The following is a 13,311-nucleotide window of genomic DNA, read 5'->3' as shown; positions in this document are numbered from 1 at the left end:
AGAGGTAAGGTTCAACTCGCAATATAATGGGAACTGGGCCCTGATGAAGGAAGACTTACTAAATATTGGCCCATTCTATCAACAAATCCCATTTTGAGAAATTACATCTCTGCAAAACCTACAATTACATTTAGCAGATCTGTCAACTTGAGGGACTACTTGGTGAGGAGCTTTTATCAGGGAAATTCAATCCAGAATGCATTTGGCTCAAAAAGACCAAAGTGTTTTTTTTCCCCAGCGGTAAATGTGTGGCATGCCCCAATTTGTTAAGAGCATCTTCCTTTTGTTCTAGTAACGGTGAAGATGAATTTTCTATTACTCATCATATTACTTGTGAAACGGAAGGAGTAGTACTGTATATTACTTGTGTTAGGCGTCGGGTTCCTGCAGCGGTTCAACAGGAATCCAGAGCCTCACATTCTGCGGTCTCCCATTGTCTTTCGACCACAGAGGAGATTGCCCAGCAATCCCGGCTTCCCAGACGCTCTTCCCAGACTTGCTCTGTGAGGCTGGCTATTGCTGCCACCTTTGGGTCAGCAATGGCAATGCAGGCTGCTCAGCAGCAAATCGCTCCAGAGGCTAAGTCCTTCTGTCGCTCCACTGAGCATGCTCACGAGACGATCTCCCATTGGAGATCGGGAGATACATGTCCAGGTCCTTCTCCAGATCTGATTGGTCCATCTCAGGGATCTGGAAGGTCCTGGCTATAAAAGGTTCGCATGGCCGCTCGGCCATGCGCTAGTATAGTCTCTAGTTGCTACTGTGTGAATGGTGATGGATGCATGAACCTGTGAATGACTCATTAAGATCCCCTCCCTCCAATATTACGAGTGTGTATAGGGACTTAGCTATAGAGTCAGCGCCAGCCAGTAGCAAGCTACAAGCCACTACAGCATCCTCCACAGTGCTAGCGTCCGACAGTGCGCCTGCTTCTGGGCATTGTCGACTAGCGGCAGTGTCTGTCGCTGCGCTGCAGTCTGCAGCTCCTCTTGGCGTCCACAGTTGCGACGCCGCACGCACGGTAGGTCTAGACGGACGCTGACCCTCTGTCTAGGGCCCAGCTCCTGTGACCGTATACCGTGCGTGCACTTCTCTGAGACCTGTGGCGCTAACAGGCTCAGCCCTTTTTGTATTTTGCACTTAAGGCATCTCTGTGAGTAAACAGAGATCGCTCAGCGCACCTGGGTGATGTTCAACCCGCGTGCGTAGTACCGCCATATTGTACGTCCGCCATTAGCTAGCAGCAGTGTTAACACCTTCTGCGCGGTGGATCCCGGGCGGCGAACGCACTTTACGTTATTTTATATTTAGTGCGTTCCACCGTCCCTAACAACGTGTCATGTCCATGTAAGACCATTTATGTCAGACTAACAACAAGGAAATTGAAGGTTTGTATTTGCGAACATGTCTTAGACATCATGAATGCCTATAAAATAGATGATCTGACTCATCTCAAGCCTATACCTAGGCACTTTAAGGAGGTGCATAACTGTGATCATACTGTCTTTCGGTATTGATTGGGTTTTGACCAATTTGAGAGGTGGTGACATTAAGAAGAGATAGAAATGAGGTGGATATGGAAATTAAAGACGGTACATGCGGCGGATTTGAACGAGGCTCTAAGTTTTGCCCCTTTTCTTTGAAATTGGTAATAATGTGGTTTTTGTCCTGCTACTCCTTTCATATGTTTTTAATCTTGTTTTTATATTTTAATTTGGATTTTATTGTTAGGTTATGCTACAATGAACCTATCATTCACTGCACATCTGAGGAAGGGAATCGTAAGGAAGAGAAGAAAGAAGACTATGATTATGATTATTATAGGAATTAAATGATTTTAATGTGAATAAAGATTGTATGTTGGGGTATCCATGGGCTATTATTGATCATGTTCCTTTTATCTATATGGCTAAATTACAGCCTCTATATCGTCATTGTACTGTGGTATTGCACTATGATCATGTTCTTTCTACCCATGTGGAAAAATGAGAACATCTGTATCATAAGTTCAATGCTAATTTTGATATTTTTATCTTTATTAGTATAAGTATGGGATGTGCTTTGTTATGTTTTTGCTGCCTGTTTTTATTCCTATTCAAGTATTCAGATCACTGCATCCATGAATATTCTGCGACTGTTGGAAATGTATGGGTTTATTTTTCACTTTTTTATGGTAAACTATTTTTACAATGATATATACTTTTTCACAACATAGATTGTGGAGTCTAGTATGCACTGGGATATGCAGCTATACTATTGTCTCATCACTGTAGTGTTCTGCACTTTCACGTTGTTCACTAATTTTCCCTATATATATAATTTGGATCACTTCACTCTTTATTAATATTCTTTATTAATAGTTTCTATAGTATTTTCATATCTATTTATTTTATTTATTTTTATTATTTATAGTTTTTATTTTTTTTTTCATTTTACTTACATTTAATTTGCTATTGATATTTATTATTATTTTTTCAGTTTTAATATTTATTTTTATATCCTTTCACTTATTTGCTTGAGTATTGTGTGCTGTTTGAAAGGAAAGGGACTGTTGAATGCAGGTGTGCGTATGTATACCTAGCCCTTCATTGGAAGGGGTTTATTTATACCTATTTATTTTTCTTTTTTATTCTTTGTCCCTTTTATTTTTATTTTCATATTTTTTTAATGTATTCTGGTTATTATTATCATTATTTTCTTTCTTTCCTTTCTGACCAAGTCTGTTTCCATACGTATATGGCAGTCATGGTTTCCATTAGCTGTATTTATAGTAGTGGCCTGGAATAGAGCGGGTTATGGATATAATGTCTTCCCGTGCTCATATTCTGCGGTTGTATTTACCAGGACCTGTATGCTTCCTTCATGCGTAGAGTCAGCTGTGTGCTATCGGGGGGGAGTGCACCTGCAGTCGCCAGGTTAACACCTCCCTCCAGCTGACCGGCCGACTCCGCTCACCTGTGATGCGCACACCAGCGTGTCCGTACCACCACGTGGTTCATGTGGGTGTGCTGATGGTTGGAATGGACGCCACACTGGGCTGGACCCCTGCAGTAGCGCCAAGTACCTGCTGAATAGGTAATTAATCCACAGCTGACATGCTGTGAGGCGCCTCACTCTGACACATTGTTGGTCAGCTGTTCTGAACATCACAGCTGTTAGGCTGGATTGCTATAGCAAATAAACCTCATTGCTGCTGTATGGTTAAACCCCCTCCTGAGGAAGCACAACAAGTGAAACGCGCGTAAAATGGTGCATCTGGGTAACTATCTATTCTGACCTGTCTTGTGTGTGGTATACCCCTCTGGTATGGTGACATTGTGGATCCTGCCTCATCCCACTGCTCTTTTATTTCTGCTCTAGCAGGTATAATTCTATCTGAAGCAGTGGCCGTCTCATGTTCATAGTACAATACATACCCTATGGAATTGGGCCTTTAATATTTAGATATTGATCATAGTAACTCTTGAATGTTTACATGTACGCTATCAGTTTATGTATCAGCATTTAATATGATGGATATAATCTATTTCACTAAAGTGTGACTTCTTAACCAGTTTTCTCTTTTCTTGTATTTGGGGCCATTAATTATCATTATTTGCCACTAGAGGGAGACGTTGTATCACAAAAAAATGTGTTCATGATATACTACTATCATGTGTATGCTTTTTCCATACGGGCTTGCCACTATAATATACAGTTTATCCGAAACTCAATGGGGCAGTGGAGAATAACATTGGAAGTCAACTCAAGACAATCAAATGCGGCATATACCAAGGTGATGCACTGTCCCCATTGCTATTCTGCATAGGCTTGACCCTCCTCAGTCAAATAAATACAGAGTCTGGCTATGGATACAAGTTCAAGAGTGAAAGCACCATCAGCCACCTCCTCTACATGGATGATATCAAGCTGTATGCGAAAAATGAACGAGACATCAATTCACTGATGCACCTGACAATGATCTACAGCAAAAACATCAGGATGTCCTTTAGACTAGAGAAGTGCGGCAGGTTGGTAATAAAGAGAGGCAAGGTAGTCAAGACAGATGGAGTGGAATTTCCAGCAGGGCATGTGGCACCCCTGAGGGTTCAGTCGCCACAGAGGTACTGCACCTCCTCCTGAGGTGTGGTACCCCACCATTCAGGTATGGTGGAGACCCCTGACCACACTCCAACACCTGCATCCCACACAACATAGTAGTGTAGCAAAGCACCCTTTGGTGGCTCCCTGCTTGGAACACAAAGTGTGCTGGGAGGCGGGTGGAGTTTACTTTGCATTAAAAGAGCGGGAAGAGGATAGGATTTAGACAGTTAGTCACAGGACTCTGAGGAGGAGAGTCCGTGAAAGAAGATCCCCTGAGTGGGTTGGATGAAGGAAGTGCTGCAGCCGACCTCAGTAACCTGGGTCCGCTGGCACAGGAAAGAGACATTGAAGGAAAGCCTAACTCTCTCCATCAGAAAGAAGGATTAGCACAGAACGTAAGGAGAGTAGAACTAAGGATTAGGGTTGGAGTAGAACCCTTCTCAAGTTCACAGCGCAAGGCCGGGGTCCGGTCCCCGAGGTTGTATGGATACTAATGGTCCTGCAGCAGACACCGGAGGAATAGAAGTTGTCACAACTTTATTCCCACACAAGACTTGGGGGTACAACAGCAACGATAGTGAGCCGGGACTTCATAGGAACATCTGACAGGAGGAACTCCAGTGTAACTCAGTACTGAAAGTACTTCACTAAAAGGCGCAAAAGGGAGACGTTCAGAAAAGGCACATATGTTGGTGGAGTGTTGGAAAGGAGTTATTCATCTTGCCTGGAAATTGTCTGAGCTCCTGACCCGGAGGACACGGCACGGATGCGGGCACCTGTACCACAACAGACTGTGAGTAAAGCGTTGTAACTACATGCCCTGGTGTCCTCCACTTATTCCTGCATCAACCTGCCCGACACTGCTACATTCCCTGCGCCTGACACTACACCATCTAAGTGTCACTTCACCTACTCTGCCCTGGGACTAAAGCCCTGCCTGTGGAGGGCTATAACATCATTGCTGCACCACACCATCAGTCCCAGAGGATCTGTCTGCATCGTCGGCTTAACAGCTACATTGCCAAACACCACAGGTGGCGTCACGACTTATTCATTCACACTGAACATTTACAATGGGTGCCCAGGGCCATGGGCGGGGTCCCAGCTACTGTGCCATCTCCCATTGAGGTTCATCGGGCCCGGTACCGAGTACCCCACTGCCCTGGGTGTGAGGGCGTCCCAACTTGGCCTCACAAACAGGATGACAAAGCCCGGTGCCACCGGGTTCTGTGTGCCTACGATTTATTGGACTTAAAAATTTGTGGAAATGTGCAAAAGACCCAAGTTGATAGACTGCAAAATGAACGCTAAAAATGGCCGCCGGCGCGGAGAAGAAGGGCGTGACAACATGGGTGGTCCTAAGAAAAGCCCACGAACTGTCCTGGGCCTCCCCTGTCAGAATTTCTACGCAACAGCAACATGGCCCACCCCCTGAGGGGTTCGTATACTGGCCTGGTATGGAGGAGTAGGAAGAAGACACCACCCCCAGAAGGAGGAGCGAGAGCTGGTGGCGGGAAAGGAGTTGAGACAGGAAGAAGAAGGAGAGAATGCCATGATGGAGGACGGGCGGAGGCCAGGAGAACGCGATGGGGAGAAACCATTTGCCCCCAGGCAGCCCCCGTGGGGCATACGACCGCTGTGATACCACCTACAGCGCCCACCTCCAAACTGATGCCACCAGTGGATGCAGCCTGCCCGGAGGAGGTACATGAGAGTCCTGGAGCAAGCGGTGGAGCAGGGGTTGAGGCCGGATCTGGCGTGGCCGTGCATGTCCACCCCGGAGGTCTTGGCGGACGTCAACCCTGCACCAGTACTGACCCAGCTGCCGTCCATCTACCAGGCAGCCTCAGGAGTTAGGGCTGCCATTGTTCTCCATCCTGTACCCACACAGGAACCGGAGCTTAATCGAGAAGCACCAGGTACGGTCACTGCCCCGACCATGATCCTGCTGTTGGGGACAGTGCCTGTTGACAGGAACGGTCCAGTGATTGCTCAGGCATCCAGCAACAGCACCCAAATGGAGTTATACCGGCAGCAACAAATAATGGCACCGTTAACCGTGGTACCAACTGAAAGTGAGGAACCACATCCATTGGTACCCACTGCAACTTCTGCAGAATTACAGGCAGCAGAAGTACCACCAGCAGCAGTTGATGTGCTACCTATACAAGTAGATGCCAACCTCATTCCAGTAGAAAAGGAAACCCCGCTGCCATCACCTCGTCCTATGGCAAACCAGTCAACAGGAAGAGGATGCCCTGAAGTTCTCCCCTGGAAGCAGCAGAAGAGACCAGCTTCCACCAACCCAGGAGGAGATCACTAATAAAGAACATTCTTCAAATAACTATCTCTGCTACCCAGGAGGGTATTTGCACCATTGTGCTTGTTTTTCTCTTTTTCTATTTTTTGTTTTGGTTATCATGATGTTTTTCCCTGTTGCCCAGTTTTATTGGCAGCGTTTTTCAAACTGAACTGTGGAGATCATGGACGCTAAGTGATCCGGAACTGTCATGTAAATAGTTTGCACCTCTTTAGGTGCCCTCTCTTGGTTTTACATAAGTCTTTTACAAATAAGGACTTCCTCACTAGGAATAAGGACATTTCAAGACATCTTGGCTGGATCAATATCTATATTGCACTTATTAATAATGTTTAGCATTTTTGATAGAAAAAGAAAATAGTGAATGTTTTGCAGAGTTTAGATTAATGCTTTAATAAAAAGAATAAAGAATAAAGATTTGAAGGAAAAAATGTAGGTGATGAACCAGGCATCAGCGGTTATCGCTTAAGGTTAATAATAGGAAGTAGAAAATGTGAAAGAAGAGATGAAGAAGAAATGTGTTAATGAAGATACTTGAAGTGGTAGTGAGTTATTGCCAGTAGCACTTTTGAATTAGGTACTGTATTAAAACATAGATAGCTAGCTAAAATTGTTTGCAACGTTCAAGAAACAGTGCCTCTCATATCGAGAAGATTAGATAAGAACTGTTTATTTAGCATTATAAAAATTTTGTATGTTCCTGTATTTGTCAACCTTTGTTTTCTTGCAGCTCGCGGACGTGCTGTGTTTAATGGGGGGGTATGTGGTGCCCCTGAGGGTTCAGTCGCCACAGAGGTACTGCACCTCCTCCTGAGGTGTGGTACCCCACCATTCAGGTAAGGTGGAGACCCCTGACCACACTCCAACACCTGCATCCCACACAACATAGTAGTGTAGCAAAGCACCCTTTGGTGGCTCCCTGCTTGGAACACGAAGCGTGCTGGGAGGCGGGTGGAGTTTAGTTTGCATTAAAAGAGCGGGAAGAGGATAGGATTTAGACAGTTAGTCACAGGACTCTGAGGAGGAGAGTCCGTGAAAGAAGATCCCCTGAGTGGGATGGATGAAGGAAGTGCTGCAGCCGACCTCAGTGACCTGGGTCCGCTGGCACAGGAAAGAGATATTGAAGGAAAGCCTAACTTTCTCCATCAGAAAGAAGGATTAGCACGGAACGTAAGGAGAGGAGGACTAAGGATTAAGGTTGGAGTAGAACCCTTCTCAAGTTCACAGCGCAAGGCCGGGGTCCGGTCCCCGAGGTTGTATGGATACTAATGGTCCTGCAGCAGACACCGGAGGAATAGAAGTTGTCACAACTTTATTCCCACACAAGACTTGGGGGCACAACAGCAACGATAGTGAGCCGGGACTTGGTAGCAAGGAGTCCCCGAAGCAGGCTACAGCTGTCTGCCGTACAAGTAGAGTTCATAGGAACATCTGACAGGAGGAACTCCAGTGTAACTCAGTACTGAAAGTACTTCATTAAAAGGCGCAAAAGGGAGTCGTTCAGAAAAGGCACATATGTTGGCGGAGTGTTGGAAAGGAGTACTTCATCTTGCCTGGAAGTTGTCTGAGCTCCTGACCCGGAGGACACGGCATGGATGCGGGCACCTGAACCACAACAGAATGTGGGTAAAGCGTTGTAACTACATGCCCTGGTGCCCTCCACTTATTCCTGTGTCAACCTGCCCGACACTGCTACATTCCCTGTGCCTGACACTACACCATCTAAGTGTCACTTCACCTACTCTGCCCTGGGACTACAGCCCTGCCTGTGGAGGGCTATAACATCATTGCTGCACCACACCATCGGTCCCAGAGGATCTGTCTGCAGCGTCGGCTTAACAGCTACATTGCCGAACACCACAGGTGGCGTCACGACTTATTCATTCACACTGAACATTTACAATGGGTGCCCAGGGCCATGGGCCGGGTCCCAGCAACCGTGACATCTCCCATTGAGGTTCATCGGGCCCGGTACCGAGTACCCCACAGCCCTGGGTGTGAGGGTGTCCCAGACACATAGCAGATGTACAGACATGCTACAAGTATCTCGGCATTCCACAGGGATTCGGTAACCATGATGAGGAGGCAAGGAAAGCAGCAACATCCAAATACCAAAAAGGGTAAGACAGATCCAAAAGATTGTACCAAAAGATTAGATAAGAGAAAGCCTGAGGCAGCAACAACAGATCTGGAAGGAAGAACAGGAACATGATGCGCCATGGCAAGACAAGCCGCTGCAAAGGATGTACCATCGACAGGAGGTGGCTGACATGGAGAAATCCTACCAAAGGCCGGAGAAAGCTGGACTCCGAGACAGCACAGAGGCACTAATCATAGTGGCACAAGAGCAAGCACTAAGTACCAGATCCATAGAAGCAGGACACACAAAACAAGACTCAGGCTATGTGCACACGTAGCGGAACTCTCACGGAATTTACCGCGAGAATTCCAGAATTCCATTCCGCGGGAAAATCGCATTTTAAATTCCCGCGATTTCCAGCGGAAAAACTAGTGATTTGCAAGCGTAATAAGCTTGCAGAATGCTAGCGTTTTTCAAGCGATCTGGAGCATCGCTTGTAGAACTGATTGACAGGTTGGTTACACTCGTCAAACATAGTGTTTGACGAGTGTGACCAACTTTTTACTACTGATGTTGCCTATGCAGCATCAGTAGTAAAAGATAAAATGTAAAAAATAATAAAAAAATAAAAAATATTGTTATTCTCACCTTCCGGTGTCCCGCGCAGCCTTCCCGCCTCTCTCCACACTCCCGGTCCCAGTAATCCTTTGCGCAAATGACCGCGAGATGTCTCGCTCCCGCGACGTCATCGCGAATAAACGCGAGACGTCGCGCTCCCCCGAGATCGCGACGTCATCGCGGTCATTCTCGCAAAGGATTACTGGGACTGGGAGCGTGGAGAAAGGTGGGAAGGCTGCGCGGGCCGCCGGAAGGTGAGAATAACAATATTTTTTTTCATTCTATTTTTTACAGGGATATGGTACCCACAGCCCGTAGGACAGTCTCCTCTCCTCTGGACCGTGGGTACCATCCGCAAATGTTCTGCTTACTTTTCGCATGGTGGGCACAGCCACATGCGGAAAGTAAGCAGAACAATGCATTCCTATGTGGGCAGAATCGCCGCGATTCCGCTAAATTAATGAGCATGCTGCGTTTTTTACCACGAAGCGATGCCGCCACGGAAAAAAACGCAGCATTAGCACAGCATTGCGGAATCCCATAGGATTGCATGGGATGCTTATTTTTCATGTTTTCGAGGCAAAATCGCGCGTTTAAAACCGCCGCGAAAACGCGAAAAAACCGCGACGTGTGAACTCAGCCTCAAGGTGCAGACTATGCAAAGAAATCTCAGAAACCATCCAACACATAGTGGCAAGATGCAAAATGCAAGCAGGAACAGCGTGTACTGAATGCCACAACCAAATAGCGGGAATTGTATACAGGAACATCTGCACAGCATATGTGCTAAGTCCCTCGAAGTCCAGGTGGGAGACCCCAAAGAAAGTGGTGGAGAATGAATGGGCTAAAATCCTGTGGGACTTCAAGATCCAGACGGATAAGCAGCTGTTGGCTAACCAACCAGTCATTGTGATAATAGACAAGGATCAGAAGACAGCAATGATAACAGATATGGCAGTGCCAAGTGACAGCAACATCAGAAAAAAGGAATATAATAATCTTTATTTATATAATAATAATCTTTATTTATATAGCGCCAACATATTCCGCAGCGCTTTACAGTTTAACAGTTTCAAACACAAGTCATAAGTAACAACGTTAACAATACAATAATTAAAGCAAAATAAGACGACCCTGCTCGTGAGAGCTTACAATCTACAATGAGGTGGGGGAGATACATAGTACAGGTGTGTATTTACAATTGTGTATTTACAGTGATGGTCCAGCCATCTTGAGGGAGTGAAGGATGGATGGAGATAGTGAATGGGCTACACACGCACACTTACACATAGAATGACTGTGATTAGTGAATGTGATAGGCCACTCTGAACAAATGTGTTTTGAGGGAGCGCCTGAAACTATGCAAATTGTGAATAGTCCTAATTTATGAGAAGCTGGAGAAATACCAGGGCCTCAAAGGAGAACTGGAGAAGATGTGGAAGGTGAAGGAAACAGTGATGATGGGAACACTTGGAGCAGTGACCCCTAAGTTGGAAGAATGGCTACAACAGATCCCAGGAGCAGCATCTGAACTCTCTGTCCAGAAAAGCGCAATGCTGGGAACAACTAAGATCCTGCACAGAACCCTCAAACTCCCAGGCCTCTGGTAGAGGACCCGAGAATGAGAAAGGACAACAAAGACCACCCCAGTGGGGGTGAGAAGGAAGTTTTTTATTTTGTAAATGATTACTCTAAATCATACTGTGTGGCAGAGTTTAATATATCTTGTATATTTTGTATATTTACCCAATGTTTTTTTCTATGCATAACCTCATCTTTTAATATGTTTCCATGTGTCTGACGATTGTTTCAATAAATATATTGGGGTTTTTTCTACTGAATCTTTTTTTATTGGAGTAATCTGTGTGGGCTATGTTATATGTGTGGGCTATGTTATAGTTTAAAAATATCAGGATCACCATGATCAGGGTGGTGAGCACTGTGCTTCCTTCCAGCATGACAATTCATAGCAAAGCCTATTGCATGTGTCCTTCATAGAAATGTTTCTGGGGTGATGGATCAGCAGTACTTGCAGAAGTCCTTTACCAGTATAAAAGTGAGACATCAGGGCTGGCACCTTGTTGGCATGTCCCCCTTGTGTATCATTCTGTGCCCTACTGTATAGTTCTGTTCATTCCTGCTGGTACCAGACACGACTGGCGATGCTACCTTTTTGCAGATGATCTTTGTGCTTCCCGCATCGCTGGGTCGATGTCTTTTCACACAATAAACTTGCTTTCCCTCTACTTTTATATGTAATAATTTTATATGTATCTTTAGTTTGTGTTTAAAAAAAAGTCACCGATCCACTGGATAAGTAATAATTGTATGACTGACATCAGATATCAACATGTGCATGGCGATCTTTACCCTGGGTCTTCTCTATGGCCAGCCTACCTAACAGCCATTATTACAAGAAGTCACAGTCTGTATCTCACCTTCTGCGCTATGAAGCAGCTGAACCAAGTTGCCACCAAAGAGTCACCCAGGAAAGGCTGCAGATCGCCGGGGGGAAAATCAAGCACCAAGGAAACCTCATACTTGCCAACTCTCACAGATACTATCCATGGTCGAGCAGTGAGACTATCAGCTCCCTGTTTCATCTTTGACTAGACTACGGTAGGCCATAGTATACCTTTTGCCTATGTTCTGCCTGGCATGCACAGTGGGCTTTGGACATGAGGCCGCACAATGCAGGAATATAGAAGACACCATGCAATCTGCACAGGTGTTGCAGTGGAGTGATGATACTCCTCAGACTGCAGCGAGCGAGAAGATAGGAAACAACACCAGGGTAATGTCAATTTAAGGTGTTTTTAACTGCAGTAAGTGTAGGGTCGTGGGCCGGGCTGGGGGGTGGTCCCTCTGTATACCGCGCAGAGACATCACAGACAAAAGATTGAGGCAGGTTTTGGGTACAACAGGTCCAAGTTTATTCCTTACCGTCTGACTGACGGCCTCAGCAGTACACTTAATACCTTCACGGGCCTCCGTTTCCAGGCCTCGTTACCCACACCGTACTTTTCTACCAGGGACGTAAACACACGTACCGTCCCTTTTTCACTGAGCGACGATCCTGTCAGCACAGTCACTGTGGCCGCCTTAGGCCCGTACACCATCAGCACTTTTACTGGTCAGTTTTCGTCTTCAATACAGTATGCTTTTCCCCGGGGCCTCGTCTGTACTGTGGTAATTCATGTCAGGACCACCCCCCTGACTTTCTCTCTCCTCAGTCCCCTGGTTTGGCTCCCCTCACATCACACAAACTGTCACAGACTCCTTGTCTCTTGAGCACCTTCCGGGGACTGGAACTTTCTGGAACCCTCCTGTCAAATTTATAACTTTCCCGGTTCCCTGTAACTCCGCCCCCCTCATGACCAACGGTTTCTAAAGCCCTAAGCTGCTGTTAAGTCCTGAACATCCCTGCCATCTAGTGGTCAACCCAAGGTACTACACGTTACCTACACTTTCCTAGCTGTTTCCCCACTGTCATAACTGCTATCTATCTAAAATGTGCAAACCCTCCTTCCTACTTGCTGACAAGTCCGTCCGTCAGGTCACCTTCCCTACACTAACATAAGAGGGCTGTGGAGTCAGAGTCATGGAGTCGGATTCTGTGTCGATTTTGGTGGAGTCGGTATAAAATGGAACGACTCCTAAAATATATAACAAATTGGGTACAGTAGTGCAATGCAGGATGTGCTGTACATTTTTTCAGAATAATTTAGGAAAGTTATGAAATGTCCTAAAAATGTCTGTTCTGTTCCTGATCTAAGAATCTGGGATTTTAGTAGATGAATCCATATATATGCTTAGTAGTGACCAGTGCTGGGGAGTCAGCATCAGGGAAATAGAGGAGTCGAAGATTTGGCATACCGATTCCACAACCCTGGCTATGTGAACGGTATTGTGGATCATTACTACCTGTCAGCACAAATATGAGAAATTTAGTAAGTGGTGCACAAATGGTAACATTTGCCCAACCAAGGTAGTCGTGGGAGAGCTTTGGTCCCCACTCGCTCTGGCATGCTACAGACAAGGGGTGTCTCAGTCCTGATGTGCGGCTGTGTATGTGGTGCTTTCCACTCACTTCTGGCCTGCAGGCCTCTTCTGAGTCCAGTAATCCCTCTTCTGGAACTAGGGCAGCAAACAGCAGGTATATCCCACTCTTTGGCTTTCCTAGCCCTCGGGGATCTTCCTCACCTCAACA

Source organism: Dendrobates tinctorius, unplaced genomic scaffold, assembly GCF_039654945.1.
Source record: "Dendrobates tinctorius isolate UK_male_01 unplaced genomic scaffold, ASM3965494v1 ptg000049l, whole genome shotgun sequence".
Taxonomy (NCBI): domain Eukaryota; kingdom Metazoa; phylum Chordata; class Amphibia; order Anura; family Dendrobatidae; genus Dendrobates; species Dendrobates tinctorius.
This window is presented reverse-complemented; position numbering follows the sequence as displayed.